Source organism: Vulpes lagopus, chromosome 17 (assembly GCF_018345385.1).
Source record: "Vulpes lagopus strain Blue_001 chromosome 17, ASM1834538v1, whole genome shotgun sequence".
Classification (NCBI taxonomy): domain Eukaryota; kingdom Metazoa; phylum Chordata; class Mammalia; order Carnivora; family Canidae; genus Vulpes; species Vulpes lagopus.
Genome location: NC_054840.1, coordinates 38,001,146 through 38,021,103, shown reverse-complemented (window position 1 = coordinate 38,021,103; position 19,958 = coordinate 38,001,146).

Genomic DNA, 19,958 nt, shown 5'->3' with positions numbered 1-19,958 from the left:
GTCACAAAATTTGAACATGCACTTCACCAAAGAGATACAGATGCAAGGAGACACATGAACAAATGGTTGACATCTTTGTCACTAGGGACATGCAAGTTAAAAACCACAATGAGATACCACTACACACCCATTGCAGTGTCAAAAATTAAAAACACTGACAATACATATTGGCAAGAATGTGGAGTAGCGAGAACTATTTTATAGCTGGCGAAAATACAAAATGGAATAGCCATATTGGAAAATAGTTTGGGCAATTTTTAAATACAGCTAACCATATGTTTATTATGAAACTCAAGTACCCATCCTAGATATTTACTCAGAGAGAAATGAGAACATATGTCCATGTGAAGATTTGTATGCAGAATTCCTACTGGATTTGTTCATTGTAGCAAATCAGTGAAAATAGCCCAAATGTCCAGCAACTAACTAGCAAATGATAAACAAATTGGGATATACTGATAAAATGAAATAGGGCTCAGGAATAAAAAGAAACTACTGGTACATATGACAACATAAATGAATCTCAAGAGCATTAGACTAAGTGAAACAAGCCAGATACACACAAGGGACTTTACATGATCTATTCTTCCATTTAATGAAATTCTAGAAAAGGCAAAATAATAGTGACAGAAAATAAATTTGGGGCTGCCTGGACCTAGGGGTTGGGGTGGAGAGCTTATTGTTTCCAAGGAAAGTTTCAGGGGTAATAGAAATGACTTTTATGGTTCTGTTAATGTATATTTCTGTCAAAGATTATCAAAGTTTACCCTTACAATTCATTTTATGTCATTTATATACTTTAGTAATGCTAATGGGAAAAAAATTAGTGTGTAACCGATAAAATATTGTAGATCAGACAGAGATAAAAGAAAAACTCTCTCACTACAAGATACCACAATTGGAGGCAAGTGTGTCTCCCTGAAACAGCTCCCCATCCCCCCCACCCCTGCTATAAGGTAAGGAAAGAACATAAACACACAGAAAACATCCCTCTGGGAGGGATGGTGAACTTTTGGATTATTTCTAGTTTGCAGCTATTTCAAATCTGAAGGAAAGATTTGAAGACAAGTATACTTAATATGCTTGAAAAGTTATTAGAAAGGGGAGTATCTGTAAGTCAAGATAGGGCATGGTGCAAGGAGAAGAGAGTAATTAAGAGAAACCATAAAAAAATTTTAAAGTTATGTGGAAAAATATCTCAAAGGGTAACTGATAAATTAGATATTCATGACAGGAAGTCAGTAATTAGAGGATAGAATTGAGGCCATAGGCGAAAAGAACCACAGAGATGAAATAGACAATGGGTGTTAAGAGTCATGACACAGGAATGAGAGGATTTAATGTATACCTAGGGCTGAAGATGAGAATAGAGGGCAACAGTAAAAAATGGAATAAAAAAAACACTGTCAGGTACTAGCTTTATACTCTTTTGCCTAGATTGAATGCTGCTGATTAAAAGTGTTAGGCACTTGGAAAAAATAGGGAGGAAAAGATTTAGGAGAACAAAAAATCAAAGACCTGTCTTGATGTCCCAGTATATTCTAGAAATCAATCAAACAAATGACAAATTCTTTGAATGATAATTTATCAAGAGCTTACTGTCCATCAAAGACTGCAGTTCCCCCATCCATAGGTTGGAACTGTTCCTGGGCAGTGGCCACTCTGGGAAGGACTTTATTTCCCTATCCTGGTGTCTTTAAGTGGGGCCACGTAACTGGCCAATGGAACATGAGCAGTGGAACATGGACTGTGTCACTACTGGTGCGATTCTCTCCCAGTCTTGCTCACGTGCTGGTTGGAGGTGCTCCGTAAGTCCTTATAAATCAGGTGTTGCTCAGTCAGGGGGGCTCCTGCCACCTGGGAGCCTAAAAGACTCAGCATGATTAGTCTGGGATTCATTGATGTTGCTGATATATCCACAGTTCCTTTCCCAGCCCCCAGCCCCACCTCCTCATGGACCTGGAAGGGTATATGCACACCTCAGACTTTCATGATGTTTGATCCATTGTGCAATTTGAGGTATATTTGTTAAATCAACTTATCCTAAATATGGCAAAATGTCATCTAAAATGTTTCTAGGGGCACCTGGGTGGCTCAGTCCATTAAGTGTGACTCTTGCTTTCAGCTCAGGTCATATCTCAGGGTTGTGAGATGGAGCCCCTGCATCGGGCTCTGCACTCAGCATAGAGTGTACCTAAGATTCTCTCTCTCCCTCTCCCTCTGGCCCTCCTTGCCCCACTCCCTCTCTTAAAAACACAAAACAAAACACGTTTTCATAGCCCTATAGAAACATGCTTTCTATATGAGGAACTTACCTCTTTGAACTTTTAAAAAGATAACTGTAAAAGTCTTTTTCAAGACTGCTGTTTGGTAAGTTCCTTCCACTGTATCAACAGGGATAAATGAGGTGAAAACCGCCTTCTATTCATAAGCAGATCTTGAGCTTATGCATTATGTTTTTTCCAAACATTTACCAAAAATAATCAAAGTACTCTATTAGACAAAAAGATGTTATTTTCTTGAAGGAATGGAGGTTCTATATTATAGTTTTGAAATGCTCAAGGTCACAGATACTATAAAAACTTCCAGTATCTAGAATGTCAAGCATCTGTGAAAAATCACTGTTGGGCTCATGGGAAGTATGCATTGATGAAAAGTGAAATATAGGAGTTTTCAGCAGATACTTTAAATATTAAGAAAGTACTTTAAGAAATCTTCCAGGGATTGAAGCCATGATTTGAGATTTTAGCAACATCAATTACCAAGTCTTCCAGAGGCTACCCTATCTCACCGCATTTCTGCTTGCTGCTGGCTGTGGAGCCTCCATGGACCTACTTGGGCATCTCACTATGTTTCTCTGACTTGGAAAAGATGGAAATGACGTTGAGTCCAAGATTTAGGAGACGAGAAAATGCTGACACCTCTATGTGGAAATATAATAAAATACTAACAAATGTCAGTCATTTTATGACATTCATTCAGTAGAGTTATGTGAAAATGTTGTGTTACAGTACATATGAATGTATTGAAAAGTAAATTTAGAAGAGGGTAATTTTGAAGAAAGATCTTTTGATTTGCCATCCATAGATCCAGCTCCAGGCCTTCATCAATGGTTGTATACAGGAACGCAAAATGGTATAGCTTCCAGGGAGAATGATTTATCATTTTCTTATAAATTACATATGTGTTTTCCATACGACCCAGTGATGGCATTCCCAGAGCAATGAAAGTTTATGTTCACACAAGTACCTGTGCACAAATGTTTATAGCACCGTATCCAAAATTTTTCTAGTCTTAGCATGTAGTCTTTTCCCTCTTGCAACTCCAAGTGCTGTCTCTACACCAGACAGGAAGAAAGTGAGGGGGTGACGAGGACTGGGTGGTCCTGCAGTACAGCTGCTGGCAGCCTGCTGCACCATCTCCTCTGGTTAGACTTCTAGGTGCAAGAGATTTTGGAAAATGTTCTTTACCTGGTACATTGTAATTCCAAACAAAGGAAAGATTATTTCAGGGAAAAGTACAGAATCAGGAATGTGTAGATAAAGAGCAGAGTCTGCCGTATAAACCTGTCATTCAGAGATGACCACTAACATCTATGTTCATTTTATTAGGAGTGAACACATATTTTTATTAACATGATTTTGAATACCATTTTAAACCATTTTTTCTCTCTTAACAATGGGCATGGATATAGTCCACACAACAAGCTGTTTGCTTCTCCTTTGTGTTAATTGGTTCCATAATTCCTCTGTTGGGAATGTACCCTGTTTGGGGGAACTTAGGTGGTTTCCAAGGTCATTAGAAACAAGGCTGTGAAGAGTACTTTGTAAGTATGTCTTAGGGTATTTCCTGTAAATGAAGTTACTGGTTCAGAGTTAGTTAAGTATGGCAGGCTTTTGATTTGATTGCTAAATTGCCCTTTGGAAAGGTATTCTGATTTCCATTTCCATCCTGTTTCCAAGTACCTTTACTAGTGCCGGGATGGAGGAATCATTTAAAAAGAAAAACTCTTTGGTGAAAACATTCTAAAATTGTGAGGCCTGCTAAAAAGATGCAGATACTTCACTGGGAGAATCTGAGGCCCATTTGTATAACTGGTATAAACCATCTCAATTGAAAAATTATGGGAGGGACACCTGGGTGGCTCAGTGGTTCAGCATCTGCCTTTGGCCCAGGGTGTAATCCCAGAGTTCTGGGATCGAGTTCCACATCAGGATCCCTGCAAGGAGCCTGCTTCTCCCTCTGCTTGTGTCTCTGACTAACTCTGTCTCTCATGATTAAAAATAAAATCTTTAAAAAAAAAAAGAAAAGAGGGATCCCTGGGTGGCGCAGTGGTTTAGCGCCTGCCTTTGGCCCAGGGTGCGATCCTGGAGACCCAGGATCGAATCCCACGTCGGGCTCCCGGTGCATGGAGCCTGCTTCTCCCTCTGCCTATGTCTCTGCCTCTCTCTCTCTCTCTGTGACTATCATAAATAAATAAAAATTTAAAAAAAAGAAAAAAAATTATGGGAACCATTTGTGAGGCAGTACAAGTGAGTAAACTATTTATATAGTTGGCAGCCTTAGGATTGCAGAGTCCTGGCTATATTCATGATGGAGTGTCGCTCCTTTGCTCCAAAGACCCTCTCCACCCCAGTAATTTCTAGAAGTCCTTCAAGGACTTCCATGTGTCCCCACAAATAAATGAGCCTCTCCCTTTTCTCCATGTCTGGGCAAACCCCCACTGGCACATAAGCTCTTGCTGCAAAGCCCCTAGAAGACTCCTCTTGCTGTTTGGACCTCATGAGGACACTGAAGACTCCTAGCAGGTCTCCAAGCTGTAGGAGCTCTGGACTGCAGGCTGGTACAGGGCCCAGGCTGGGAAGGGAGAGGGTCTGTCTGTCATGGTGCTTCCCTCTGAAACTCTGGACATGAGGTGAACTGCCAAGCAGCTCAAATAACTGAATCCTTCAAACAGATCAGTGATCTGGAGCAGGTGAAGCTCTCTTGTTTGTAGGCTTAAACCAGCATAGAAGACCCCAGGGTGAGCAGGTGCCCCTCACTCCTCAAGGTTCTCTTCTTATTTTATTTATATCTCACCAGAACCTCCCGTTTACCCTTCTCATTTTTCAAAATCAGGCACCATGCATGGAAATGGAAAAGAAAGGATCCTACCGAGAGCTTGAGTGGGGCACTGATGTCCCAGAGAACCTGGAGTCAAGTGCTCTCCCATGTGTATTTTCCCACAGCTTGCTTTATTTTCTGCTTCTGTAACTTCCTTAGACACACTTGGCAAGTGCTCAATCCCAGGATTTGCTTGACAAAGAAACAAAGTAAAAATGGTGAACCCACAATGAATGGAATAGGTTTTAAATAAAAGAAGAGACGTGGCTAGTGTTGTCATTTCACTTTGGAGCTACCTGAAGGTATAATAAAGGCTAGTGCACAGAAAGGAGCTGTGGTAAGGGACACAGTGAAACGGAATGGTTAAAAGGTGGAGCTTGCCCTCTTTTATTTTTTCTTTCTCTTTCTTCTCTTTCTCTCCTTCCTTCCTTTCTTCCTTCCTTCCTCTTTTTACTAGCTCATAATTTTGACAAATTTACCTAACATCTGTATTTCCTTATTTACAAGATGAAGATAAAACTATAGTCTGTGTCATAATATCTTTGGAAGGATTTGATGAACTAAAGCCTGTAAGCCTCCGATCCCCATTTAACACCTATAAATGCTCAGTTACTATTAGATGTTCTTATTTTTAGATGATTTCCTACTGAAAAAATCAGTAAACCCCAAGCTTTCTGGCCCCATTATTTCTCTTGGCCCATTTAGCACATGCCCCAGACCTTCTCACTCTGGGTCCCAGAACTTTCCTCTCAAAAGGTCCCTCTGTCCTTCACAACACAGGTGGGCAGTCCCCATTTTGTCCCCTCAATTGTTGCAAGTAAGTTGCACATAAGCTTGCTCCCCTGCTTCCATCCACATCCTTCCTTCTACCGAGGTTGTGGATGGAGCCCTCCCCTTAAGCTGTTCCAGGATATTAAACCAGAATAAGGGGGCCAGGTACAAGCATCTATCTGGCATTGGCAGTCAAGTGGGCTGGGTATAAAAGGAGAACCAATCCTCCTGAGGCAGATTTGCTCCTCAACTGGGTGGCTGCTCTTCAGGTTCTGTATATTGTCAGCCTGCAAGAAAACAGCCAGTATTACAAAACAACTATCACATGATGTTTATTTGCAAAAACCTGAGATTCCTGATTTTTCAGTATTAACAGATTAAAATTTTTGAAAAAAGATTTTAAAAATCAGGGAAAAGAGAACATCTCTATATATCTTCAAGGTTGAAATGGCTAGTGGGCCACCAGTTTTCAATCTTTGGCCACATTAGACCCACTTATCTGTCCTATAATCTAATGTCTTTTGGAAGATATAAAAAATTGAATGCTATCAGGGTTTGAAAGCTAAGGTTTTCAGGTACACTTATCATTTTTTTCTCAAACTACAGTCAGAGTGGCAGCTCAAGAAGTCTGATGATGTGTTCTGTTGTTTTTTTTTTTTCTTTTTTAAGTAATCTCTACCCAATGTGAAGGCTCAAACTCACAATGCCAAGATCAAGGGTCACATGATACACCAGCTGAGTCAACAAGGTACCCCTCTGTTGGTTATTTTAAATTCCACAGTTTAGAGGTCTGTGAAAGTGATTTGTCTTGGAGGTATCTAATCAACCATCTGGTTCTCTTAAAAAAATACTATAGAGTTGAAATAATAAGTCATCATTTTAAACATAGCACTATAGTTTTTTAATTAAGGAAATTCAAAATATCTTAACAATGGGTTTGATTTAATATTATATTTGATACTTTGTATTATCCAGATATAGTAGGCAGAATGACACTTCCCAAAATATGTACACATATGAATCCCCAATACCTGTGAATAGATTACATTTATAGTAAAGTGGAGTTAAGGTGACAGATAGAATTAAGGTTTGTTAATCAACTGATCTTGAGATGGAATTATACTGAATTATCCAGATGGGCCCAATATAATCACAAGTGGTCTCAAAAATAGGAGGAAGAAGGAAGCGAAGGAGTCAGAACGTGTGATGTGAGACTCAACTAGCTGTTGCTGGCTTTGAAGAGTTGTAAGAGGTCATGAACCAAGGAATGTGGGCAGCCTCTAGATGCTAGAAAATGTCAGTAAATGGATTCTCCCCTACAACTTCCAAAAAGGAATGCAGCCCTGCTGACAGCTTGATTTTAGCCCCATGGAGGCCATGTTGGATTCTTGATCTCCACAACTATAAGATTGTGTGGTTTACGACATGAAGTTTCTGGTTATTTGTTACAGTGGTAAAAGGAAACTAATACACAAGATGTTCCTCCTGTCTTATTCTGTACCTAATACTTGAAGTTTCTGATCCTTTGGAACTGTCAGTTTTCCTATCTTTAAAATGGGAATAAATTCTATCTCCTGGTTTGTAAGAATATGAAATTGTATTTCAGTAGAGTTTTTGCTAGAAACTTACAAGCTCATTCACAGCATTTAAATTATCTGTCTTATATTAGGCTGGCAAAGACCATCATTTTCAATTTTTTTTCCTTTCAGTGAGAAATCTTATAGACTCCTAACATATGAAAGTTTGAGAAACTTTATTACTAGCCTGAAGCTATATCTCTACTTTAGCATTTAACAAACAGAGGCAATAAATGTTATATATGTGTTTGGTAAATAAAATTGAATGGGGAATTACAGAGTACCAGGCTATAAATTCTTTCTCAATATTGAAGATTTATTTATTTATTTTTGAGAGAGAGCATGTAAGAGCACATGTGCATGTAAGCTAGTGGAGAGGGGTGTTTGGGATAAGAGGCAAGGAACAGAGGGAGATAGAATCAAGCAGACTCTCTGCTGAGCAAGAAACCCATTGTGGGGCTCTGCCTCACAACCTTAAGACCAGGACCTGAGCAGAAATCAAGAGTCAGATGTTTAACTGACTGAACCACCCAGGTGCCACTGTTTCTCAATATTAACCCACATATGCTAATTTAATTCTTCCATCATGCTTACTGATGTATGTTCCCTTATTATCCTCACTCTAAGATGAGAAAATTGAAGCTACAAAATGTTTAAATAGTTTTCCTGAAGTCACATGGTTAATAAGCGGGCCAGGCAGGGAGGATGGGATGATAACAACAACATCAATGACGACGTTGGGGTGGGGGGACTTGGTGGTATCAGGGTCTCTGCTCAAGCAGGTCTTCCCCACAGTCAGTGCTCCTAGCTACAGTGCTTTGATCCTTGTAAATAGATTTTTTTGTTTATTCCTCAAAATTAAGTACATTTCCCTGCTACCTAGGGCACAGTGGGTTTTCCTAACCAGGCAGCTGGAATAGGTCTTGATTAGGACCAATATTCATGGTCACCTATTCATTCCTCTTGCTGGATATTGATTCAGGCTGGCCCCAGCCAATGTGCACCATTGTGATAGAATTGATTGATTATATTCGATTTCTCATCTTACAAAATGGGATTGATAATTGCAAGTACTGGTTAGGGTTGCTAATGAGTATTAAATGAGTTAATTTAAGAGAAAAGCTGGCTCTAGATAAATTTTAGCTCTTATTTCATCTGCAAATTAATAGTTATTGACAATTACAATGGATTGAGCTTTGTGCTATGTTTGGAAGAAATATTTTAATAAAAAAAAGTCACTTCAGGTGGTGAATGGCACTCCGGAAACATGCTCATGTAGGAGAATAAAGGACAGAGGGATTTGGGATTCTTTGAGAGAAACCCAGGAAGGGAGCAGAGGAGCCCTGAGACCCAGGACTATGAGAACCCAGCTTAGCTGGAAAAACTGTTAGTTAAGTGCGTGGACAATGGAGTTGGATCCTTAAGTCATTCATTTAGGGGATTTACTTGAAAATTCTCTTAATTTTAGTTTGATTCAAAGATTGGTCAAAAATGATATTGGAAGAGTTCTCTCTGGGTCAGGAGCATATCACCAGACCAGGGTCAAAGGACACATAGGGTCAAAGACAGGATTTAGGAGAAAATAGGAAGCTTGGAGTTTCTTTTTTACAGATAAACTTCATTATGATATTGTCTCTGATTGAGGACATGTAATAGTAATGAATGACAGGGAAATGTGATATTCTGAAAACCCTGAGAAATTGGTCTTAGGGAAACACTAAGATTGTCCCCTGAAGTAAACACAGAGCTAGTGGCCTATCTGGAAGAACCAAGTCCTATGATATTTATTCTTCTCCACTCAATGAGAAATCCTTTTATAACATAATATGAAAAATGATGATTATGCTGTTAGATTATACATTTGTTCAATCAACAAACATTCATTGTACATACCTTATGCCAGGACCTCTGCCAGGTGGTGGGGAGGCACTGATGAATAAAATAGCATCTGTCTTCATTGGTAGGTCACACTGAGCAACTCTCCAGGTGGGAAACAACACAGTGTGGTCAGTATAAGGGGCCAGGGGAGCAGCTGGCCTTTCAGAGAGGACGGCCTCAGTGCAAAGGTGGCATTCTTGCTACCTCTTGAAGACTAATCCCCTTGTAAGTGAAGGACAGTAAAGCTAGTGTGCTGGATATCCTCCATGTGCTCCCCCAGACCGGTTCTCCTCCCCCTGCCCCGCCCCGGGCTATACTTTCCTCAGCTGACAATTTATGGATTGTTTCAATAGGCTCCCTTGTCATCAAGCTTCCAGTTGAACTTGTGCAATGGAGTGGATCATAATCTGAGAAAAAAAGGTTTGCTTATTTACTTTATTTGCTTATTTACTCCTACGGTTCCTTGCCTCCTAGTCTGTGTGGTGGCAGTGACCGTGATCCTTCACCTAAGTTCATTGCTTCTTTTAGGTGTCCCCTTTTTTTTTCTGTTTTTACATTTTTAAATTTAAATTCAATTTGACAACATATAGTATACCACCCAGTGATCATCCTATCAAGTGCCCCCCTCAGTGCCCATCACCCAGTCACCCCCATCCTTCTTCCCACCACCCCTTTGGCAACCCTTTGTTTGTTTCCCAGAATTAGGAATCTCTCATGGTTTGTCTCCCTGCATAATTTTTCCCACTCAGTTCTCCTCCTTTCCCTTAGAATCTCTTTCACTATGGGCAGCCCAGGTGGCTCAGTGGTTTAGCAACACCTTCAGCCCAGGGTGTGATCCTGGAGACCCAGAATAGATTCCCACCTCAGGCTCCCTGCATGGAGCCTGCTTCTCCCTCTGCCTATCTCTCTCTCTCTCTTTCTCTCTCTCTCTCTCTCTTTCTGTCTCTCGAATAAATAAATAAAATCTTAAAAAAATCCCTTTCACTCTTTCTTATATTCCCCATATGAGTGAAACCATATGACGATTGTCCTTCTCCGATTGACTTCTTCCACTCAGCGTAACCCTCCAGTATCCCTTTTCTATAGCTACAACTCTCTTCATGTTCTGGGAGCAACTCTTTCCCCACGTCCTATGGCTATGTTTGGTCATAGATCCTTGCAGTTGCTAAATTCGAGGTATTAAGACATCCCTTTTGGCTTTATCTTAAGCTTGCACACATCACTATACATATCCCATCTCAGTGCAATATCAGATTCCTCGTGGGACACCCACCGACACAGTGAGTACACACCTGTCTCTGAAATGCACAACTTCCACATAGTGGTAATGTGTGGCTTTCCCCAGAAAGATGTGTCCTCTGATTACAGAGTCTCCAAGGCTCTATCATGCACAGTCTTGTACTCCATGTCAACCATGACTTGAGGTCTCAAAGAAAGTAAACCTGCAATAAACTAGGAATATGTAGTATCTTTTTATTTCTATTCAAACTGCATATTTCCTACTCTGTCTATGGTTTTAGGAATAACCTATGCTCTATTTTTAATTGAACAAACAGTTATGATAGAGCTTGAAGAGGAAGAAAGATATTTAAGCATAGTCTCTAAGCAGTAATGCAATTTAAAAACAAGAATGTTAACTAGGATATTAAAGATACAGTTGAAATTATTAAGTGTATTTACTATCTCTTAAATTATGCCAATAGAGAAAGCCAATTCAGTGGTTCTTGTAATGGTCTTATAAGACCATTACAATAATTAGTAATTATGAATCATTTAAGGATCAGGGGAAAGTGGCCATTATTAAAATTTAAATTACATTTGAATAACATTTAAGGAAATATTTTGCATTTATGACTATGTTACTTTTACTTATAAGAATTAGTATACTAATGAGTCTTAGTCTATGCATCATGTGAATGTTTCTCAATACTTACCCCACCATGGGAAGAAACAAATGCTATGTACTTTATATTATGAGATCATCTCTTCTTTTGCTTTTGGTGTTTTCACATTTTATAGAAGCAGGTGTGAATCTAAACAGCAAATGGATTAAGGTCTAGGAATATTTACAGCAAATTATTAGATGATCTTCTGTTGACCTCTTGATAGCTTTTTTTAAAAGAAGGCTAATCAGCAATCAGGCAACAAAAAGAAATAAAAGGCATTCAAATTGGCAAAGAAGAAGTCAAACTCTCCCTCTTTACAGATGCCATGATACTGTATATAGAAAACCCAAAAGACTCCACCCCAAGATTGCTAGAACTCATACAGCAATTCGGCAGTATGGCAGGATACAAAATCAATGTCCAGAAATCAGTGGCATTTCTATACACTAACGATGAGACTGAAGAAAGAGAAATTAAGGAGTCAATCCCATTTACAATTGCACCCAAAAGCATAAGATACCTAGGAATAAACCTAACCAAAGAGATAAAGGATCTATACCCTAAAAACTACAGAACAGTTCTGAAAGAAATCAAGGAAGACACAAAGAGATGGAAAAACATTCCATGCTCATGGATTGGAAGAACTAATATTGTGAAAATGTCAATGCTACTACCCAGGGCAATTTATACATTTAATGCAATCCCTATCAAAATACCATGGACTTTCTTCAGAGAGTTGGAACAAATCATCTTAAGATTTGTATGGAATCAGAAAAGACTCCGAATAGCCAGGAAAATATTAAAACAGAAAAGCAGAGCTGGAAGCATCACAATGCCAGATTTCAGGTTGTACTTCAAAGCTGTGGTCATCAAGACAGTGTGGTACTGGCACAAAAACAGACACATAGATCAATGGAACCGAAGAGAGAATCCGGAAATGACCCCTCAACTCTATGGTCAACTAATATTTGACAAAGCAGGAAAGACTATCCACTGGAAAAAAGACAATCTCTTCAATAAATGGTGCTGGGAAAATTGGACAGCCACAAACAGAAGAATGAAATCAGACCATTCTCTTACATCATACACGAAGATAAACTCAAAATGGATGAAAGATCTAAATGGGAGACAAGAATCCATCAAATCCTAGAGGAGAACACAGGCAACACCCTTTTTGAACTCGGCCATAGCAAGTTATTGCAAGATACATCTATGAAGGCAAGGGAAATAAAAGTAAAAATGAACTATTGAGACATAATCAAGATAAAAAGCTTCTGCACAATGAAGGAAACAATCAACAAAACTAAAGGAGAAGATATTTGCAAATGACATATTAGAGAAAGGGGTAGTATCCAAGATCCATAAAGAACACATTAAACTCAACAGCAAAGAAACAAAGAATCTAGTCCTGAAATGGGCAGAAGACATGAACAGACATTTCACCAAAGAAGACATACACATGGCCAACAAGCACTTGTTCCACATCACTTGCCATCAGGGAAATGCAAATCAAAACCACAATGAGGGATCCCTGGGTGGCGCAGCGGTTTGGCGCCTGCCTTTGGCCCAGGGCGCGATCCTGGAGACCCCGGATCGAATCCCACGTCGGGCTCCTGGTGCATGGAGCCTGCTTCTCCCTCTGCCTGTGTCTCTGCCTCTCTCTCTCTCTCTCACTGTGTGCCTATAATAAATAAAGAAAAAATTTAAAAAAATAGACTAAAAAAAAAAGAAACAAAAAAACAAACAAAAAAAAAACAAAACCACAATGAGATACCACCTCACACCAGTGAGAATTGGGAGAATTAACAAGACAGGAAACAACAAATGTTGAAGAGGATGCGGAGAAAGGGGAACCCTCTTGCACTGTTGGTGGGAATGTGAACTGGGGCAGCCACTCTGGAAAACTGTGTGGAGGTTCCTCAAAGAGTTAAAAATAGACCTGCCCCACTACCCAGCAATTGCACTGTTGGGGATTCACCTCAAAGATACTGATGCAGTGAAACGCCGGGACACCTGCACCCCGATGTTTCTAGCAGCAATGTCCACAATAGCCAAACTGAGGAAGGAGCCACAATGTCCTTTGACAGATGAATAGATAAAGAAGCTGTGGTCTATGTATACAATGGAATATTCCTCAGCCATTAGAAACGACGAATACCCACCATTTGCTTCGACGTGGATGGAACTGGAGGGTATTATGCTGAGTGAAGTAAGTCAATCAGAGAAGGACAAACATTATAAGGTCTCATTCACTTGGGGAATATAAAAAATAGTGAAAGGGAATAAAGGGGAAAGGAGAGAAAATGAGTGGGAAATATCAGAGAGTGAGACAGAATATGGGAGACTCCTAACTCTGGGAAACGAACGAGGGGTAGTGGAAGGGGAGGTGGGCGGGGTGACAGGGTGACTGGGTGACAGGCACTGATGGGTGCACTTGACGGGATGAACACTGGGTGATATACTATATGTTGGCAAATTGAACTTCAATAAAAAAATAAAAGAATGTTAAATGTCATGATTTTTTTCTGTTCAGCAAGAGTTTGAATGAGTTATCTGTCTATAATTTGTGTGTTGGGAGATTGGAGATGAAGGCAGAGTGTTGTGTGTTCTCATCAGATCTAAAAGGAAGTGGTTATTCTGGGAAAAATATTTGAGACATATGATACCGTATAAGATGTAACCATTTTGAATGCTAAGGTTTACTATTTGCTTTTCTCTCATATAAATTCTGGCAATGCTATAAAAAAAGATAGATAAACTCTGAGCTCCCAAAGCTTATATAGGTATAGAAAGCAGAGTAAGACAAGACCTCAAAAGGGACTAACAGTGGATAGAATGTTAACCAGAAATTCCCTGAAGGTAGGACTATTCTGAGAAATATCTGCTTTGCTGTTTCTCTTAAGAGAAACCCAGGCAAGTGCTTCTGAACTTTCTGTAACAAAATCATTATTTTCTTATTGTTTTTTTTTTTTCTTAAATAAGCAAAGGTTTTTCCTGGGGGAAATTGAAAACATTTGCTGGATCTATCTACCAGTTTGTAGACATGTTCTTTACCATTCCTCATCTTGCATTGTTGACATATTTAGAAAAAAACAAAAGCACAGCATCTTCACTATAAAAAAACAACAACGAATCAATGAGATCTGTTTTTATGAGATTGACAAAGAAGGGGGCCAGCACTCAATGAAGCTGAACTTTTGTATCCCTCAGTCAAAGAAAATGCTTGTGGGAACAATCTCTCCAGCAGAGTAGGGAGTTGACCTCATAGAGGATTCTGAGGACTGGGGAAGTTAAGAGATTGGTGGACTTTGAAAGGTGGCACCCAAAGGCATTTATATGGTTTTATTATCTTGGCAATCCATGTTACTTAGTGGTATGTATATGGTGCCGACAAGCTGTCCTTCACAAGGGTGGCTCCTGACATGTTTGTGCTGCCAGCTGGTGGACTCCCAGAACTGCATCCTGTCACTGGCTGGCTGGCTTTAAAAGTGATATCATGACATTGAGGTGTCATTAATCCAGTAGATTTTGGTAAAACTGGTTCTGGCGATAACTTGCCATCATGGTTACAGTATACTCCACGCTTTCCAGAAGGTAATATAACTCTCATTCAGAATCTCCCTTTTTGCTCATCTCTTGTCCAAAGTTATAGGCAACGGTGTTGATTGCCCTCAGGGTTCAGGTTTTATTTACAGAAGTCTGATTTATAGTTTGTGGGTCAATATTTGATCCTGTTTTTGCCTTTGATTCATTACTGGCTAGTTTGGTGTGGCAAGCATATTTTTATGTCATTTATTTAGTTTTCTATAGGCCTGAACACATTTTTACATTTCTTTTATTTTATAGCAAAAGATGTGGTTGCAAATGTTTGAATCTTTTGGGATTTTGATTTGTAATATTACCACAAGGTAAAGATCATGAATAACCATCAAAATATGATAAGGAACAGATAAAATTGCAGGATTGGGTTGAGTTACAGTTTTTATAGAAGTAGGATTATAGCCACCCTGTCTCAAATGTTAATCAGTCTACCATTTAAGAATAATTAATAATTTAAATATCCTGATCAAGATGTACTTTAATAACCTCACTTGAGATTATAATCATTATTTGAATTTTCCTCAGAATTGGCAAAGAATGATATACCTGATACTTCTTCGGAGTGTTTGTGCTGGCAGTAGCTTGTGAAATCTGAATTTTAGAGTTACGGTAGTGATTGTAGTAAAACACAGACTTGAGTAAGTTGCTATTAAGACAGAAGTGTGTACCATAAACTGTTTCAAGCATATGTCCGAAGGAAGTATGCAGAGGAGGGCACCTGGGTGGCTCAGTGGTTGAGCATCTGCCTTTGGCGCAGGTCATGATCCCGGGATCCTGGAATCGAGTCCTGCATCAGGCTCCCTGCTCTGTGGGGAGCCTGCTTCTCCCTCTGCCTCCTTCTTTCCCTCTCTCTCTCTCTCATGAATAAATATTTGAAATCTTAAAAAAAAAAAAGTATGCAGAGGAGAATATGATAGTCCATGGCTCCTGGAAAGCAAGAGAATCTGTTCTGATAGCCTTAGGCAGAAGCTGTCGACTTCGTACAGTTGCCAGCTTGTTCTGAAGATCCTACATCATCATTAAACTTCCATGGACCCTCTGCTTCTAGAACTCCTTGGAAAGCCTCAGTTTAAGATATCTAATTTTCCCACTTTTGTCATTTGAGAACGGGCAGTGTTGTTTTAATTGGGAAACATGCCTTTAAAAAGGAATTCCTTGAGATTTAATCACGATGATGCTAGGCATGAGTACAGGATATGGTGCTTACCAGTGAGGGCAGAAGAGAGCCCTTCTCTGATGTCTTTTTCTGACATCAAATCATCTACTTTTAGATCACTTAGGGGCTAATTTAATGATTGGTGAAGGAAAACAGCCTGTAAAAGTCCACGAGAGGACTGAGCATGCAAGCTGCTCCTTTGCAGTATTCAGTTACATCAGCCATGAAATATATGAGCCGAGGGTCACTGGAGGCATTTTTCAGACACAGCCCTGCCAATGACCAGTTCACAGAGAGAAAATATATAAATTCTTGAGGGGGAATAGTGCAGGGCCATGAAAGCTAAGTGTAGTTGTTTAGGCCATGAGATTTCAAAGGTGTGTGATAGTTTAAATAATTTTAGTTTCAAGAGTCTATATGTTCATTTCACTTTTGCGGAGCCTCTCAGGTTATAAGGACAGTGGATTTTCTGATAAATGGAGGAAGCTTTCACTAAATCACAAATAGGTTTCCCAGAAAAATGATTCCCTCTGTTACTATACAGTGATAATATAAGTTTTGACTCCCTAACTGGAGGATACATTGTTTTATTTTCAAACCACTGAGTGCTAAGGCTTTTTTTTCTTTTTAAGATTTATTTATTTTGAGAAAGAGAGAGAGTTCAAGCATGTGGGCATGTGAGCAGGGGTGAGGGGGAGAGGGAGAGAGAGAATCCCAAGCAGACTCCATGCTCAGTGCGGAGCCTGCCCTGGTGCTTGATCCCTTGACCCTGAGGTCACAACCTGAGCCAAAATCAAGAGTTGAACCTAGGTCCCCCAAGCCTTTTTTTTTTTTTTTAAACGAGATTGTTTCCATCTATTTAAAAGACTAAGTATATTAGGACTAGTCTATATTAGGACTAGTCTACATCCACAGCCCATAGAGGGGAGGCAGTTGTTTGAAATCCATTTGGAAGTATTTGCTGAAAAGATCCCTTAAACAGTAATTCCTTACAGTTTTTCCATGAATGTCTTTCTATTCTATTGAAATTCCTTTAGTCGAAAGAGCATGTTCAGCATAGAGGTCTGCTAAATTATTTCCTCTTCCTTTTTCTTTTTCTCCATTGTGGACCTCTACGCTTATGATGGCAGCTTTTGGAGCTATAATTGAGAACTCAAGTAATTCTTGTTTTGTTTTGTTTTGTTTTGTTTTGTTTTGGCCGTTTTCACAGGGGTGCCAATGGAAGTTAAGAACACTGATTCCACAGAATTCTGAAACCTTGAACTATTCCCAAAGCATATAAACTATGAGTGTATATATTTACTGTTTTTACTTTTAACAATTTAACGTTCCCCAGAGAAGGCCATAGGCTTAGCCATTTGAGACGAGTTATAATCTTATAAGGGACTGACTCCACGATCCCTCTTGGTGTACCATTGCAGAATAAGCCTGCTGTTATCTCCTTTCATTTTAAAATAATACATAAGCAATATTAAGTTAGAATTTTATATGAAAATATCTGATGTATCTGTTATAGGAGTGGACACTTTTCAGATTTCAAAACTGTAATCACCATCATGAAATTTCTGTGTTGTCCTGTTCTTAGCCCTAGAGCAGAGTATAGCATCTTTCATGTGCTATACAATGAGAATGGTCATGATTACCTCGGAAAAAAATCATTCTTGAGTTCTAAAGTCATTTTTCTTTCTTAAAGATTTTTTTATTTTAAATCATCTCTGGGACGCCTGGGTGGCTCAGTGGTTTAGCACCTGCCTTTGGCCCAGGGCGTGATCCTGGAGTCCTGGGATCGAGTCTCACATCAGGTTCCCTGCATGGAGCCTGCTTCTCCCTCTGCTTGTGTCTCTGCTTCTCTCTCTGTGTCTCTCATGAATAAATAAATAAAATCTTTAAAATTTTAAATCAATCAATCAATCAATCTCTGTACCCAAAACAGGGTTCAAACCCACAACCCTGAGATCAAGAGCCTCATGCTCCACCAACTGAGCCAGCCAGGCACCCTGGGTGCTCTAAGTACTTTAAAAAATCATTTTGCCTAGGTCTGGGGGGTCTTTTGCTTGGAGGTTTTCTGGGAATATAACTTATTCTTTATCTTTTGAATCCTATATAATGTTATATTAACATCTAGATTGGCCATAATTTGGCCAAGTATAAGAGAACTTTCAAATTATTCTAAGATAAGTCCTTCTGCAATACATTTTGTTGGTTGTTCCCTTTGCAGGGTAGGTCTCTACTTATTAAATTTTATAGAGGTCATACTTCAGGAAACCCTGCATTTGCCTGATGATGATCCCAAAATAAAAGTTGCAGTTCATGCTATGAAGAAAGACACAACTGTTAGACATTTCCACTACTTGAGTGATTAGAGAATTCTGATGGATCTGATTGTACTGATCGTGTGTTTTATTTTCTATAGGATATAATGTTTTGATGTCTCTGGGGGGCCTTCTGGCCAGACAGGCTAGCTAATTCCCAGGGACTTGTCAGTAAGCCTGCCTTTCATATGCAGACCCCGTTCCAAGCCCATGCCCCAAGCAACCTCCTTTGTCTGATGCTCACACACCATGCCGGAGTCAGCCCTGCCCTGAGTGGACCCAGCACGCATACCAGACAGCTAAAGGCAGCCCTGATGACCAAAAGCCAGCTGGAATTATTAAAATGAGCAAATCCTAAACTACTTACTCTTCTCTGCCATCCTTCCCGTGGAAACTCCAGGAAAGACTCTGGTCTATACCTTCCCCTCTCTCGCCTCTGCCTCCTGGCTGCCCCTGGTGCTCCCCCAGGATGGCCCTGCATGGCATGCATGCTATTCCCTTCTATGGAAACTTATATAAGTAACATTAAACTTTTCATTCAGTGGCATTGACCTCTATGTGTCCTCACTAAGTCATTTTTATAAATTAAGAACTAGGCAAAATCAGGGATACTCTAAGTCATCATTGATCTACATAGATGGTAGGTATAGAAGCACTCATGCCTACAGAAAGTCATGTTATTTTGAACTTAGGTTTACATACAAGTCAACATGAGGTTTTGGGAATACAGACAAGGAATCTGGTTTGGGGGGGCTTATGCTTTCTTTGGCTTAGAATATTTGGAAACATTTTGGAAAGTTGTCTTTTGTTTCTTAGGCAGTGTGGGACAGGAGTCCTTCCAGTAGTCCTTGTACTAATTCTATCTATAAGTGTCCAGATTCATAGCCTCCTAATTCTTTTTTTTTATTAATTTTTATTGGTGTTCAATTTACCAACATACAGAAAAACACCCAGTGCTCATCCCGTCAAGTGTCCACCTCAGTGCCCGTCACCCATTCCCCTCCAACACCCGCCCTCCTCCCCTTCCACCACCCCTAGTTCGTTTCCCCGAGTTAGGAGTCTTTATGTTCTGTCTCCCTTCCTGATATTTCCCAACATTTCTTCTCCCTTCCTTTATATTCCCTTTCACTAATTCTTAAAGAGCAGAGGACCTTCTAATTTTGTTTTTATTTGGGGATCCAGGTATTTTTTTAAAATAGAAGGCTATACAATTGTTCCCCAGCTTGCTTACTTTCTAGGGATTTTAAAAATCTTTGCTTTATTTTTTAAAGGTTCTATTTATTTATTTGAAAGAGAGCAGGAAAGAGGGAAAATGGGTGGAGGGAGGGGCCAAGGGAAAAGCAGGATCCCAGGATCCTGAGATCACCCTGAACTGAAGTCGGATGCTTAACAAACTGAGCCACCTAGGCGCCCCTTCTTTTATCTTTAAAAAATTGTGGAAAAATATACATGACACAAAATTTGACAGTTTAATCCCTTTTAACTGTTCAACTCAGTATCAATAGATCCATTCACATGACGGTAAGAACAAAGGCAGGGGAAAAACAAATGGTCATCTGATACGGAGTGCAGCCCTGCAGGACCTAAAACTCCACTATAGTTCATAACTGTCTTCATGATTTACAAGAAAAACACAATTTCATAATAGCCAGACCTCCAGAAAACTATAGACTGT